Source organism: Crinia signifera, unplaced genomic scaffold, assembly GCF_055691185.1.
Source record: "Crinia signifera unplaced genomic scaffold, ASM5569118v1 HAP2_SCAFFOLD_94, whole genome shotgun sequence".
Classification (NCBI taxonomy): Eukaryota; Metazoa; Chordata; class Amphibia; order Anura; family Myobatrachidae; genus Crinia; species Crinia signifera.
Window position 1 is genome coordinate 170,808 of NW_028142850.1, and position 13,849 is coordinate 184,656.

Sequence of the window (13,849 nt, forward strand, 5' to 3'; positions counted from 1 at the left end):
TGTTCCGGCCACGGCGTAATGGTTGAGGGGTGAAAGCCAAAAACGGAGCATGAGATGTTCCGGCCGCTGTGACGTTCCTATTTTCTACAAAAGTTAGTGAAAATTATCATTTTCACCTACATTGGCAGAAATGAAGTGATAATATATAGGCCCCATATATCACTTTCACACCATTGTACCCTATCACACTTGATTGGGATGTGGAAACTGGATCCGGCGAATAACTTGTCCATACAGTATGCAGCTATGTGCCTGGAGGGTGAAAGCTGGATTCTGTGAATGAAATGTCACCGCCTTGGCAAGGTGCTTGGGGGGTAAAGCCGGAACCGACGGATGACATGTTCTGGCCGCGGCGAGGTGTTTTTGGAACTGAAAGCTGGAACCGACGCATGAGATGTAATGGACGCGACGGGATGCTTCTGGGAGTGAAAGCTGGAACCGACGCAGAAAATGTTCTGGCCACGGCATAATTGTTGGGGGATGAAAGCCAAAAACAGTATGAGATGTTCCAGCCACTGTGAGGTACTTATTTTCTATAAAAGTAAGTGAAAATTATCATTTTCACCTACATTGGTAGAAATGAAGTGATAATATATAGGCCCCATACATCACTTTCACACCATTGTACCCTATCACACTTGATTGGGATGTGGAAACTGGATCCGGCGAATAACTTGTCCATATGCAGCTATGTGCCTGGAGGGTGAAAGCTGGAACCTGTGAATGAAATGTCACCGCCTTGGCAAGGTGCTTTTGTGGGTGAAACCTGGAACCGGCACAAGAAATGTTCCGGCGTGATGGTTGGGCAGTGAAAGCCAGAACCGGCGCATGAGATGTACTGACTGCTGCAAGGTACTTATTTTCTACAAAAGTAGGTGAAAATTGTTATTTTCACCTGCTTTGGTAAAAGAAAAGTGATAATTTTTAGACCCCATATACCACTTTCACACCGCTGTACCCTTTCACATTCGATTGGGGTGTGAAAACCGGAATCTGGGAATAACTTGTACGCAGCTATGTGCCTGGAGGGTAAAATCTGGAACCTGTGATGAAATGTTCCTGACTTAGCAAGGTGCTTGGGGGTTGAAGCCGGAACCGACGGATGAGATGTTCTGGCCGTGACGAGGTGCTTTTGGAAGTGAAAGCTGGAACCGACGCATGAGATGTTCTGGCCGCGACGGTATGCTTTTGGGAGTGAAAGCCAGAACCGACGCATGAGATGTTCTGGCATGCGACGAGGTGCTTTTGGGAGTGAAAGCCGGAACAGACGCAAGGAATGTTCCGGTCGCGGCGTGTGAGTTACTTATTTTCTACAAAAGTAGGTAAAAATTGTTATTTCCACCTACTTTGGTAAAAAAAATGTGATAATTTATAGGCCTCATATACCACTTTCACACCGCTGTACCCTTTCACATTAGATTAAGGTGGGAAAGCCGGAAACCGACGCATGAAATGTTCTGGCCTGCGACGAGGTGCTTTTGGGAGTGAAAGCCGGAACCGGTGCAGGAAATGTTATAACACTTGATTGGGGTGTGAAAACTGGATCTGGCGAATAACTTGTCCATATGCAGCTATGTGCCTGGAGGGTAAAAAATGGAACCTGTGAATGAAATGTTCCCACCTTGGCAAGGTGCTTGGGAGGGGTTGAAGCCTGAACCGACGTATGAGATATTCTGGCTGCGACGAGGTGCTTTTGGGGGTGAAAGTTGGAACCGGCGCAATAAATGTTCTGGCCGCGGTGTGGTGTTTGGGGGTGAAAGCCGGAAGCGGCGCATGAAATGTTCCGGACGCGTTGAGGTGCTTTGGAGAGGTGCCAGATCCGGAGCATGAGATTGTCATGCTTTTGCGATGGGCTTGAAGGCGGGTGAAAGCCTAAACTGGCGCATGAGATGTTCCAGGCACTGTGAGGTGCTTTGGGGGGTGATAGTCCCTGACAGCTCCTCAAGACTGGCTGCTGCAGAGCACATACCCGGGGACCTGCTCAGTTTGTAAAACTGAGTAACGGGTCCACAGTTAAGGGTCTAATATGTGCTGTAGCATGTATTTGCAATCACTGGGGCAGGAACTGATAAGGATGACTTGTGTTGTCTGTATAGTACTGCATTTATGTGTGTTACGATGTAAGACACATTATTAATAAATATGCATGTATGTCATGAACATATTATCGCGCCTCCTTCTTCTTTTTTTCAGGTAGACCTTCTCCACGAATGAATTGTGATGTCAACTACTTACCCAGCTACGTCTCTGGACTACTGTGACATCATTTTTACTACAGCATATTCCAAACGTCAAATTGCAGGAGCAGCTACCCACAACAGGTAAGCAGGCGCGATAATATCTTCCTGGCATACATGTATATTTATCAAATATGTATGGTCTTCCTTAAATTATGTTTAAAGTTTGATGAATTGAGGTCCTTATATTATTTTATGCAGACAGCGAGCCAAATCAGGGCTGATATCAGTGCGGGAGATAGCAGTGATATTGTCTGCATTGCTTTTTTATTGAATGTCAGTAATACTTTTTCTACTAAAGTAGGTGAAAATAATAATTTTCACCTACTTTGGTAAAAAAAAAAAGTGATAATTTATAGGCCCCATATACCACTTTCACACCGCTGTACCCTTTCACATTTGATTGGGGTGTGAAAACCGGAACCGACGAATAGCTTGTTATGTACGCGGCTATGTGCCTGGAGGGTAAAAGCTGGAACCTGTGAATGAAATGTTCCCACCTTGGCAAGGTGCTTGGGGGGTAAAGCCGGAACCGACGGATGAGATGTTCTGGCCACGACGAGGTGCTTTTGGGAGTGAAAGCCAGAACCGACGCATGAGATGTTCTGGCCTGCGACGAGATGCTTTTGGGAATGAAAGCTGGAACCGACGCAGAAAATGTTCCGGCTGCGGCGTGATGGTTGGGGGGTGAAAGCCAAAAACGGAGCATGAGATGTTTCGGCCGCTGTGACGTACTTATTTTCTACAAAAGTAAGTGAAAATGATCAATTTCACCCTACTTTGGTAGAAATGAAGTGATAATATATAGTCCCCATAAACCACTTTCACACCACTGTACCCTATCACACTTGATTGGGATGTGAAAACTGGATCCGGCAAATAACTTGTTCTAATGCAGCTATGTGCCTGGAGGGTGAAAGCTGGAACCTGTGAATGAAATGTCACCGCCTTGGCAAGGTGCTTTTGTGGGTGAAACCTGGAACCGGCACAAGAAATGTTCCGGCGTGATGGTTGGACAGTGAAAGCCGGAACCGGCGCATGAGATGTACCGACTGCTGCAAGGTACTTATTTTCTACAAAAGTAGGTGAAAATTGTTATTTTCACCTCCTTTGGTAAAAAAAAGTGATAATTTTTAGACCCCATATACTACTTTCACACCGCTGTCCCCTTTCACATTCGGTTGGGGTGTGAAAATCGGAACCTGGGAATAATTTGTTCCGTACACGGCTATGTGCCTGGAGGGTAAAAGCTGGAACCTGTGAATGAAATGTTCCCGACTTGGCAAGGTGCTTGGGGGGTTAAGCCAGAACCGACGGATGAGATGTTCTGGCCACGACGAGGTGCTTTTAGGAGTGAAAGCCAGAACCGACGCATGAGATGTTCTGGACGCGACGGGATGCTTTTGGGAGTGAAAGCCGGAACCGACGCAGAAAATGTTCCGGCCACGGCGTAATGGTTGAGGGGTAAAAGCCAAAAACGGAGCATGAGATGTTCCGTCCGCTGTGACGTTCTTATTTTCTACAAAAGTAAGTGAAAATTATCATTTTCACCTACATTGGCAGAAATGAAGTGATAATATATAGGCCCCATATATCACTTTCACACCATTGTACCCTATCACACTTGATTGGGATGTGGAAACTGGATCCGGCGAATAACTTGTCCATACAGTATGCAGCTATGTGCCTGGAGGGTGAAAGCTGGAACCTGTGAATGAAATGTCACCGCCTTGGCAAGGTGCTTGGGGGTAAAGCCGGAACCGACGGATGAGATGTTCTGGCCGCGGCGAGGTGTTTTTGGAACTGAAAGCTGGAACCGACGCATGAGATGTTCTGGACGCGACAGGATGCTTCTGGGAGTGAAAGCCGGAACCGACGCAGAAAATGTTCTGGCCACGGCGTAATGGTTGGGGGATGAAAGCCAAAAACGGTATGAGATGTTCCAGCCACTGTGAGGTACATATTTTATATAAAAGTAAGTTAAAATTATCATTTTCACCTACATTGGTAGAAATGAAGTGATAATATATAGGCCCCATACATCACTTTCACACCATTGTACCCTATCACACTTGATTGGGATGTGGAAACTGGATCCGGCGAATAACTTGTCCATATGCAGCTATGTGCCTGGAGGGTGAAAGCTGGAACCTGTGAATGAAATGTCACCGCCTTGGCAAGGTGCTTTTGTGGGTGAAACCTGGAACCGGCACAAGAAATGTTCCGGCGTGATGGTTGGACAGTGAAAGCCGGAACCGGCGCATGAGATGTACCGACTGCTGCAAGGTACTTATTTTCTACAAAAGTAGGTGAAAATTGTTATTTTCACCTCCTTTGGTAAAAAAAAGTGATAATTTTTAGACCCCATATACCACTTTCACACCACTGTACCCTTTCACATTCGATTGGGGTGTGAAAACCGGAATCTGGGAATAACTTGTACGCAGCTATGTGCCTGGAGGGTAAAATCTGGAACCTGTGATGAAATATTCCTGACTTAGCAAGGTGCTTGGGGGTTGAAGCCCGAACCGACGGATGAGATGTTCTGGCCGTGACGAGGTGCTTTTGGAAGTGAAAGCTGGAACCGACGCATGAGATGTTCTGGCTGCGACGGGATGCTTTTGGGAGTGAAAGCCAGAACCGACGCATGAGATGTTCTGGACGCGACGGAATGCTTTTGGGAGTGAAAGCCGGAACCGGCGCATAAGATGTTCTGGCCTGCGACGAGATGCTTTTGGGAATGAAAGCTGGAACCGACGCAGAAAATGTTCCGGCTGCGGCGTGATGGTTGGGGGGTGAAAGACAAAAACGGAGCATGAGATGTTTCGGCCGCTGTGTGGTACTTATTTTCTACAAAAGTAAGTGAAAATGATAAATTTCACCTACTTTGGTAGAAATGAAGTGATAATATATAGTCCCCATAAACCACTTTCACACCACTGTACCCTATCACACTTGATTGGGATGTGAAAACTGGATCCGGCAAATAACTTGTCCATATGCAGCTATGTGCCTGGAGGGTGAAAGCTGGAACCTGTGAATGAAATGGTACTGCCTTGGCAAGGTGCTTTTGTGGGTGAAACCTGGAACCGGTGAAAGGAATGTTCCAGTAGCGGCGTGGTGGTTTGGCGGTGAAAGCCGAAACCGGCGCATGAGATGTACCGGCTGCTGTGAGGTACTTATTTTCTACAAAAGTAGGTGAAAATTGTTATTTCCACCTTCTTTGGTAAAAAAAATGTGATCATTTATAGGCCCCATATATTACTTTCACACCGCTGTACCCTTTCACATTCGATTGGGGTGTGAAAATCGGAACCTGGGAATAATTTGTTCCGTACACGGCTATGTGCCTGGAGGGTAAAAGCTGGAACCTGTGAATGAAATGTTCCCGACTTGGCAAGGTGCTTGGGGGGTTAAGCCAGAACCGACGGATGAGATGTTCTGGCCACGACGAGGTGCTTTTAGGAGTGAAAGCCAGAACCGACGCATGAGGTGTTCTGGACGCGACGGGATGCTTTTGGGAGTGAAAGCCGGAACCGACGCAGAAAATGTTCCGGCCACGGCGTAATGGTTGAGGGGTGAAAGCCAAAAACGGAGCATGAGATGTTCCGGCCGCTGTGACGTTCCTATTTTCTACAAAAGTAAGTGAAAATTATCATTTTCACCTACATTGGCAGAAATGAAGTGATAATATATAGGCCCCATATATCACTTTCACACCATTGTACCCTATCACACTTGATTGGGATGTGGAAACTGGATCCGGCGAATAACTTGTCCATACAGTATGCAGCTATGTGCCTGGAGGGTGAAAGCTGGATTCTGTGAATGAAATGTCACCGCCTTGGCAAGGTGCTTGGGGGGTAAAGCCGGAACCGACGGATGACATGTTCTGGCCGCGGCGAGGTGTTTTTGGAACTGAAAGCTGGAACCGACGCATGAGATGTAATGGACGCGACGGGATGCTTCTGGGAGTGAAAGCTGGAACCGACGCAGAAAATGTTCTGGCCACGGCATAATTGTTGGGGGATGAAAGCCAAAAACAGTATGAGATGTTCCAGCCACTGTGAGGTACTTATTTTCTATAAAAGTAAGTGAAAATTATCATTTTCACCTACATTGGTAGAAATGAAGTGATAATATATAGGCCCCATACATCACTTTCACACCATTGTACCCTATCACACTTGATTGGGATGTGGAAACTGGATCCGGCGAATAACTTGTCCATATGCAGCTATGTGCCTGGAGGGTGAAAGCTGGAACCTGTGAATGAAATGTCACCGCCTTGGCAAGGTGCTTTTGTGGGTGAAACCTGGAACCGGCACAAGAAATGTTCCGGCGTGATGGTTGGGCAGTGAAAGCCAGAACCGGCGCATGAGATGTACTGACTGCTGCAAGGTACTTATTTTCTACAAAAGTAGGTGAAAATTGTTATTTTCACCTGCTTTGGTAAAAGAAAAGTGATAATTTTTAGACCCCATATACCACTTTCACACCGCTGTACCCTTTCACATTCGATTGGGGTGTGAAAACCGGAATCTGGGAATAACTTGTACGCAGCTATGTGCCTGGAGGGTAAAATCTGGAACCTGTGATGAAATGTTCCTGACTTAGCAAGGTGCTTGGGGGTTGAAGCCGGAACCGACGGATGAGATGTTCTGGCCGTGACGAGGTGCTTTTGGAAGTGAAAGCTGGAACCGACGCATGAGATGTTCTGGCCGCGACGGTATGCTTTTGGGAGTGAAAGCCAGAACCGACGCATGAGATGTTCTGGCATGCGACGAGGTGCTTTTGGGAGTGAAAGCCGGAACAGACGCAAGGAATGTTCCGGTCGCGGCGTGTGAGTTACTTATTTTCTACAAAAGTAGGTGAAAATTGTTATTTCCACCTACTTTGGTAAAAAAAATGTGATAATTTATAGGCCTCATATACCACTTTCACACCGCTGTACCCTTTCACATTAGATTAAGGTGGGAAAGCCGGAAACCGACGCATGAAATGTTCTGGCCTGCGACGAGGTGCTTTTGGGAGTGAAAGCCGGAACCGGTGCAGGAAATGTTATAACACTTGATTGGGGTGTGAAAACTGGATCTGGCGAATAACTTGTCCATATGCAGCTATGTGCCTGGAGGGTAAAAAATGGAACCTGTGAATGAAATGTTCCCACCTTGGCAAGGTGCTTGGGAGGGGTTGAAGCCTGAACCGACGTATGAGATATTCTGGCTGCGACGAGGTGCTTTTGGGGGTGAAAGTTGGAACCGGCGCAATAAATGTTCTGGCCGCGGTGTGGTGTTTGGGGGTGAAAGCCGGAAGCGGCGCATGAAATGTTCCGGACGCGTTGAGGTGCTTTGGAGAGGTGCCAGATCCGGAGCATGAGATTGTCATGCTTTTGCGATGGGCTTGAAGGCGGGTGAAAGCCTAAACTGGCGCATGAGATGTTCCAGGCACTGTGAGGTGCTTTGGGGGGTGATAGTCCCTGACAGCTCCTCAAGACTGGCTGCTGCAGAGCACATACCCGGGGACCTGCTCAGTTTGTAAAACTGAGTAACGGGTCCACAGTTAAGGGTCTAATATGTGCTGTAGCATGTATTTGCAATCACTGGGGCAGGAACTGATAAGGATGACTTGTGTTGTCTGTATAGTACTGCATTTATGTGTGTTACGATGTAAGACACATTATTAATAAATATGCATGTATGTCATGAACATATTATCGCGCCTCCTTCTTCTTTTTTTCAGGTAGACCTTCTCCACGAATGAATTGTGATGTCAACTACTTACCCAGCTACGTCTCTGGACTACTGTGACATCATTTTTACTACAGCATATTCCAAACGTCAAATTGCAGGAGCAGCTACCCACAACAGGTAAGCAGGCGCGATAATATCTTCCTGGCATACATGTATATTTATCAAATATGTATGGTCTTCCTTAAATTATGTTTAAAGTTTGATGAATTGAGGTCCTTATATTATTTTATGCAGACAGCGAGCCAAATCAGGGCTGATATCAGTGCGGGAGATAGCAGTGATATTGTCTGCATTGCTTTTTTATTGAATGTCAGTAATACTTTTTCTACTAAAGTAGGTGAAAATAATAATTTTCACCTACTTTGGTAAAAAAAAAAAGTGATAATTTATAGGCCCCATATACCACTTTCACACCGCTGTACCCTTTCACATTTGATTGGGGTGTGAAAACCGGAACCGGCGAATAGCTTGTTATGTACGCGGCTATGTGCCTGGAGGGTAAAAGCTGGAACCTGTGAATGAAATGTTCCCACCTTGGCAAGGTGCTTGGGGGGTAAAGCCGGAACCGACGGATGAGATGTTCTGGCCACGACGAGGTGCTTTTGGGAGTGAAAGCCAGAACCGACGCATGAGATGTTCTGGCCTGCGACGAGATGCTTTTGGGAATGAAAGCTGGAACCGACGCAGAAAATGTTCCGGCTGCGGCGTGATGGTTGGGGGGTGAAAGCCAAAAACGGAGCATGAGATGTTTCGGCCGCTGTGACGTACTTATTTTCTACAAAAGTAAGTGAAAATGATCAATTTCACCCTACTTTGGTAGAAATGAAGTGATAATATATAGTCCCCATAAACCACTTTCACACCACTGTACCCTATCACACTTGATTGGGATGTGAAAACTGGATCCGGCAAATAACTTGTTCTAATGCAGCTATGTGCCTGGAGGGTGAAAGCTGGAACCTGTGAATGAAATGTCACCGCCTTGGCAAGGTGCTTTTGTGGGTGAAACCTGGAACCGGCACAAGAAATGTTCCGGCGTGATGGTTGGGCAGTGAAAGCCGGAACCGGCGCATGAGATATACCGACTGCTGCAAGGTACTTATTTTCTACAAAAGTAGGTGAAAATTTTTATTTTCACCTCCTTTGGTAAAAAAAAGTGATAATTTTTAGACCCCATATACCACTTTCACACCGCTGTACCCTTTCACATTCGATTGGGGTGAGAAAACCGGAATCTGGGAATAACTTGTACGCAGCTATGTGCCTGGAGGGTAAAATCTGGAACCTGTGATGAAATGTTCCTGACTTAGCAAGGTGCTTGGGGGTTGAAGCCGGAACCGACGGATGAGATGTTCTGGCCGTGACGAGGTGCTTTTGGAAGTGAAAGCTGGAACCGACGCATGAGATGTTCTGGCCGCGACGGTATGCTTTTGGGAGTGAAAGCCGGAACCGACGCATGAGATGTTCTGGCACGCGACGATGTGCTTTTGGGAGTGAAAGCCGGAACCGACGCAAGGAATGTTCCGGTCGCGGCGTGTGAGTTACTTATTTTCTACAAAAGTAGGTGAAAATTGTTATTTCCACCTACTTTGGTAAAAAAAAAATTTGATCATTTATAGGCCCCATATACCACTTTCACACCACTGTACCCTTTCACATTAGATTGGGGTGTGAAAGCCGGAAACTGACGCATGAGATGTTCTGGCCCGCGACGAGGTGCTTTTTGGAGTGAAAGCCGGAACCGGTGCAGGAAATGTTATAACACTTGATTGGGGTGTGAAAACTGGATCTGGCGAATAACTTGTCCATATGCAGCAATGTGCCTGGAGGGTAAAAGCTGGAACCTGTGAATGAAATGTTCCCACCTTGGCAAGGTGCTTGGGAGGGGTTGAAGCCTGAACCGACGTATGAGATATTCTGGCTGCGACGAGGTGCTTTTGTGGGTGAAAGTTGGAACCGGCGCAATAAATGTTCTGCCCGCGGCGTGGTGTTTGGGGGGTGAAAGCCTGAAGCGGCGCATGAAATGTTCCGGCCGCGTTGAGGTGCTTTGGAGAGGTGCCAGATCCGGCGCATGAGATTGTCATGCTTTTGCGATGGGCTTGAAGGCGGGTGAAAGCCTAAACTGGCGCATGAGATGTTCCAGGCACTGTGAGGTGCTTTGGGGGGTGATAGTCCCTGACAGCTCCTCAAGACTGGCTGCTGCAGAGCACATACCCGGGGACCTGCTCAGTTTGTAAAACTGAGTAACGGGTCCACAGTTAAGGGTCTAATATGTGCTGTGGCATGTATTTGCAATCACTGAGCAGGAACTGATAAGGATGACTTGTGTTGTCTGTATAGTACTGCATTTATGTGTGTTACGATGTAAGACACATTATTAATAAATATGCATGTATGTCATGAACATATTATCGCGCCTCCTTCTTCTTTTTTTCAGGTAGACCTTCTCCACGAATGAATTGTGATGTCAACTGCTTACCCAGCTACGTCTCTGGACTACTGTGACATCATTTTTACTACAGCATATTCCAAACGTCAAATTGCAGGAGCAGCTACCCACAACAGGTAAGCAGGCGCGATAATATCTTCCTGGCATACATGTATATTTATCAAATTTGTATGGTCTTCCGTAAATTATGTTTAAAGTTTGATGAATTGAGGTCCTTATATTATTTTATGCAGACAGCGAGCCAAATCAGGGCTGATATCAGTGCCGGAGATAGCAGTGATATTGTCTGCATTGCTTTTTTATTGAATATCAGTAATACTTTTTTCTACTAAAGTAGGTGAAAATAATAATTTTCACCTACTTTGGTAAAAAAAAAAGTGATAATTTATAGGCCCCATATACCAGTTTCACACCGCTGTACCCTTTCACATTTGATTGGGGTGTGAAAACCGGAACCGGCGAATAGCTTGTTATGTACGCGGCTATGTGCCTGGAGGGTAAAAGCTGGAACCTGTGAATGAAATGTTCCCACCTTGGCAAGGTGCTTGGGGGGTAAAGCCAGAACCGACGGATGAGATGTTCTGGCCACGACGAGGTGCTTTTGGGAGTGAAAGCCAGAACCGACGCATGAGATGTTCTGGCCTGTGACGAGATGCTTTTGGGAATGAAAGCTGGAACCGACGCAGAAAATGTTCCGGCTGCGGCGTGATGGTTGGGGAGTGAAAGCCAAAAACGGAGCATGAGATGTTTCGGCCGCTGTGAGGTACTTATTTTCTACAAAAGTAAGTGAAAATGATCAATTTCAACTACTTTGGTAGAAATGAAGTGATAATATATAGTCCCCATAAACCACTTTCACACCACTGTACCCTATCACACTTGATTGGGAAGTGAAAACTGGATCCGGCAAATAACTTGTCCATATGCAGCTATGTGCCTGGAGGGTGAAAGCTGGAACCTGTGAATGAAATGGTACTGCCTCGGCAAGGTGCTTTTGTGGGTGAAACCTGAAACCGGTGAAAGGAATGTTCCAGTAGCGGCGTGGTGGTTTGGCGGTGAAAGCCGAAACCTGCGCATGAGATGTACCGGCTGCTGTGAGGTACTTATTTTCTACAAAAGTAGGTGAAAATTGTTATTTCCACGTTCTTTGGTAAAAAAAATGTGATCATTTATAGGCCCCATATATTACTTTCACACCGCTGTACCCTTTCACATTCGATTGGGGTGTGAAAATCGGAACCTGGGAATAGTTTGTTCCGTACACGGCTATGTGCCTGGAGGGTAAAAGCTGGAACCTGTGAATGAAATGTTCCCGACTTGGCAAGGTGCTTGGGGGGTTAAGCCGGAACCGACGGATGAGATGTTTTGGCCACGACGAGGTGCTTTTAGGAGTGAAAGCCAGAACCGACGCATGAGATGTTCTGGACGCGACGGGATGCTTTTGGGAGTGAAAGCCGGAACCGACGCAGAAAATGTTCCAGCCACGGCGTAATGGTTGAGGGGTGAAAGCCAAAAACGGAGCATGAGATGTTCCGGCCGCTGTGACGTACTTATTTCTACAAAAGTAAGTGAAAATTATCATTTTCACCTACATTGGCAAAAATGAAGTGATAATATATAGGCCCCATATATCACTTTCACACCATTGTACCCTATCACACTTGATTGGGATGTGAAAACTGGATCCGGCGAATAACTTGTCCATACAGTATGCAGTTATGTGCCTGGAGGGTGAAAGCTTTAACCTGTGAATGAAATGTCAGCGCCTTGGCAAGGTGCTTGGGGGTAAAGCCGGAACCGACGGATGAGATGTTCTGGCCGCGGCGAGGTGTTTTTGGAATTGAAAGCTGGAACCGACGCATGAGATGTTCTGGACGCGACGGGATGCTTCTGGGAGTGAAAGCCGGAACCGACGCAGAAAATGTTCTGGCCACGGCGTAATGGTTGGGGGATGAAAGCCAAAAACAGTATGAGATGTTCCAGCCACTGTGAGGTACTTATTTTCTATAAAAGTAAGTGAAAATTATCATTTTCACCTACATTGGTAGAAATGAAGTGATAATATATAGGCCCCATATATCACTTTCACACCATTGTACCCTATCACACTTGATTGGGATGTGGAAACTGGATCCGGCGAATAACTTGTCCATATGCAGCTATGTGCCTGGAGGGTGAAAGCTGGAACCTGTGAATGAAATGTCACCGCCTTGGCAAGGTGCTTTTGTGGGTGAAACCTGGAACCGGCACAAGAAATGTTCCGGCGTGATGGTTGGGCAGTGAAAGCCGGAATCGGCGCATGAGATGTACCAACTGCTGCAAGGTACTTATTTTCTACAAAAGTAGGTGAAAATTGTTATTTTCACCTACTTTGGTAAAAAAAAAGTGATAATTTTTAGACCCCATATACCACTTTCACACCGCTGTACCCTTTCACATTCGATTGGGGTGTGAAAACCGGAATCTGGGAATAACTTGTACGCAGCTATGTGCCTGGAGGGTAAAATCTGGAACCTGTGATGAAATGTTTCTGACTTAGCAAGGTGCTTGGGGGTTGAAGCCGGAACCGACGGATGAGATGTTCTGGCCGTGACGAGGTGCTTTTGGAAGTGAAAGCTGGAACCGACGCATGAGATGTTCTGGCCGCGACGGTATGCTTTTGGGAGTGAAAGCCGTAACCGACGCATGAGATGTTCTGGCACGCGACGAGGTTCTTTTGGGAGTGAAAGCCAAAACCGACGCATGAGATGTTCTGGCCTGCGACGAGATGCTTTTGGGAATGAAAGCTGGCACGGACGCAGAAAATGTTCCTGCTGCGGCGTGATGGTTGGGGGGTAAAAGCCAAAAACGGAGCATGAGATGTTTCGGCCGCTGTGAGGTACTTATTTTCTACAAAAGTAAGTGAAAATTATCGATTTCACCTACTTTGGTAGAAATTAAGTGATAATATATAGTCCCCATAAACCACTTTCACACCACTGTACCCTATCACACTTGATTGGGATGTGAAAACTGGATCCGGCAAATAACTTGTCCATATGCAGCTATGTGCCTGGAGGGTGAAAGCTGGAACCTGTGAATGAAATGTCACCGCCTTGGCAAGGTGCTTTTGTGGGTGAAACCTAGAACCGGCACAAGAAATGTTCTGGCGTGATGGTTGGGCAGTGAAAGCCGGAATCGGCGCATGAGATGTACCGACTGCTGCAAGGTACTTATTTTCTACAAAAGTAGGTGAAAATTGTTATTTTCACCTACTTTGGTAAAAAAAAGTGATAATTTTTAGACCCCATATACCACTTTCACACCGCTGTACCCTTTCACATTCGATTGGGGTGTGAAAACCGGAATCTGGGAATAACTTGTACGCAGCTATGTGCCTGGAGGGTAAAATCTGGAACCTGTGATGAAAT

General features: G+C 46.3%; 1 long non-coding RNA gene across 7 annotated transcripts in view; it reads left to right on the forward strand.

The window, feature by feature from the left end:
- The first annotated feature begins 8,145 nt into the window (after nucleotides 1-8,145).
- The window catches only part of LOC146056830 (uncharacterized), an 89,881-nt gene continuing 84,177 nt past the window's right edge, over nucleotides 8,146-13,849 (forward strand). For all 7 annotated transcript variants that reach the window (XR_014469433.1, XR_014469437.1, XR_014469434.1 and 4 more), the window contains exon 1: nucleotides 8,146-10,555. This is a non-coding gene — a long non-coding RNA (uncharacterized LOC146056830). The remainder of the gene's footprint in view (nucleotides 10,556-13,849) is intronic.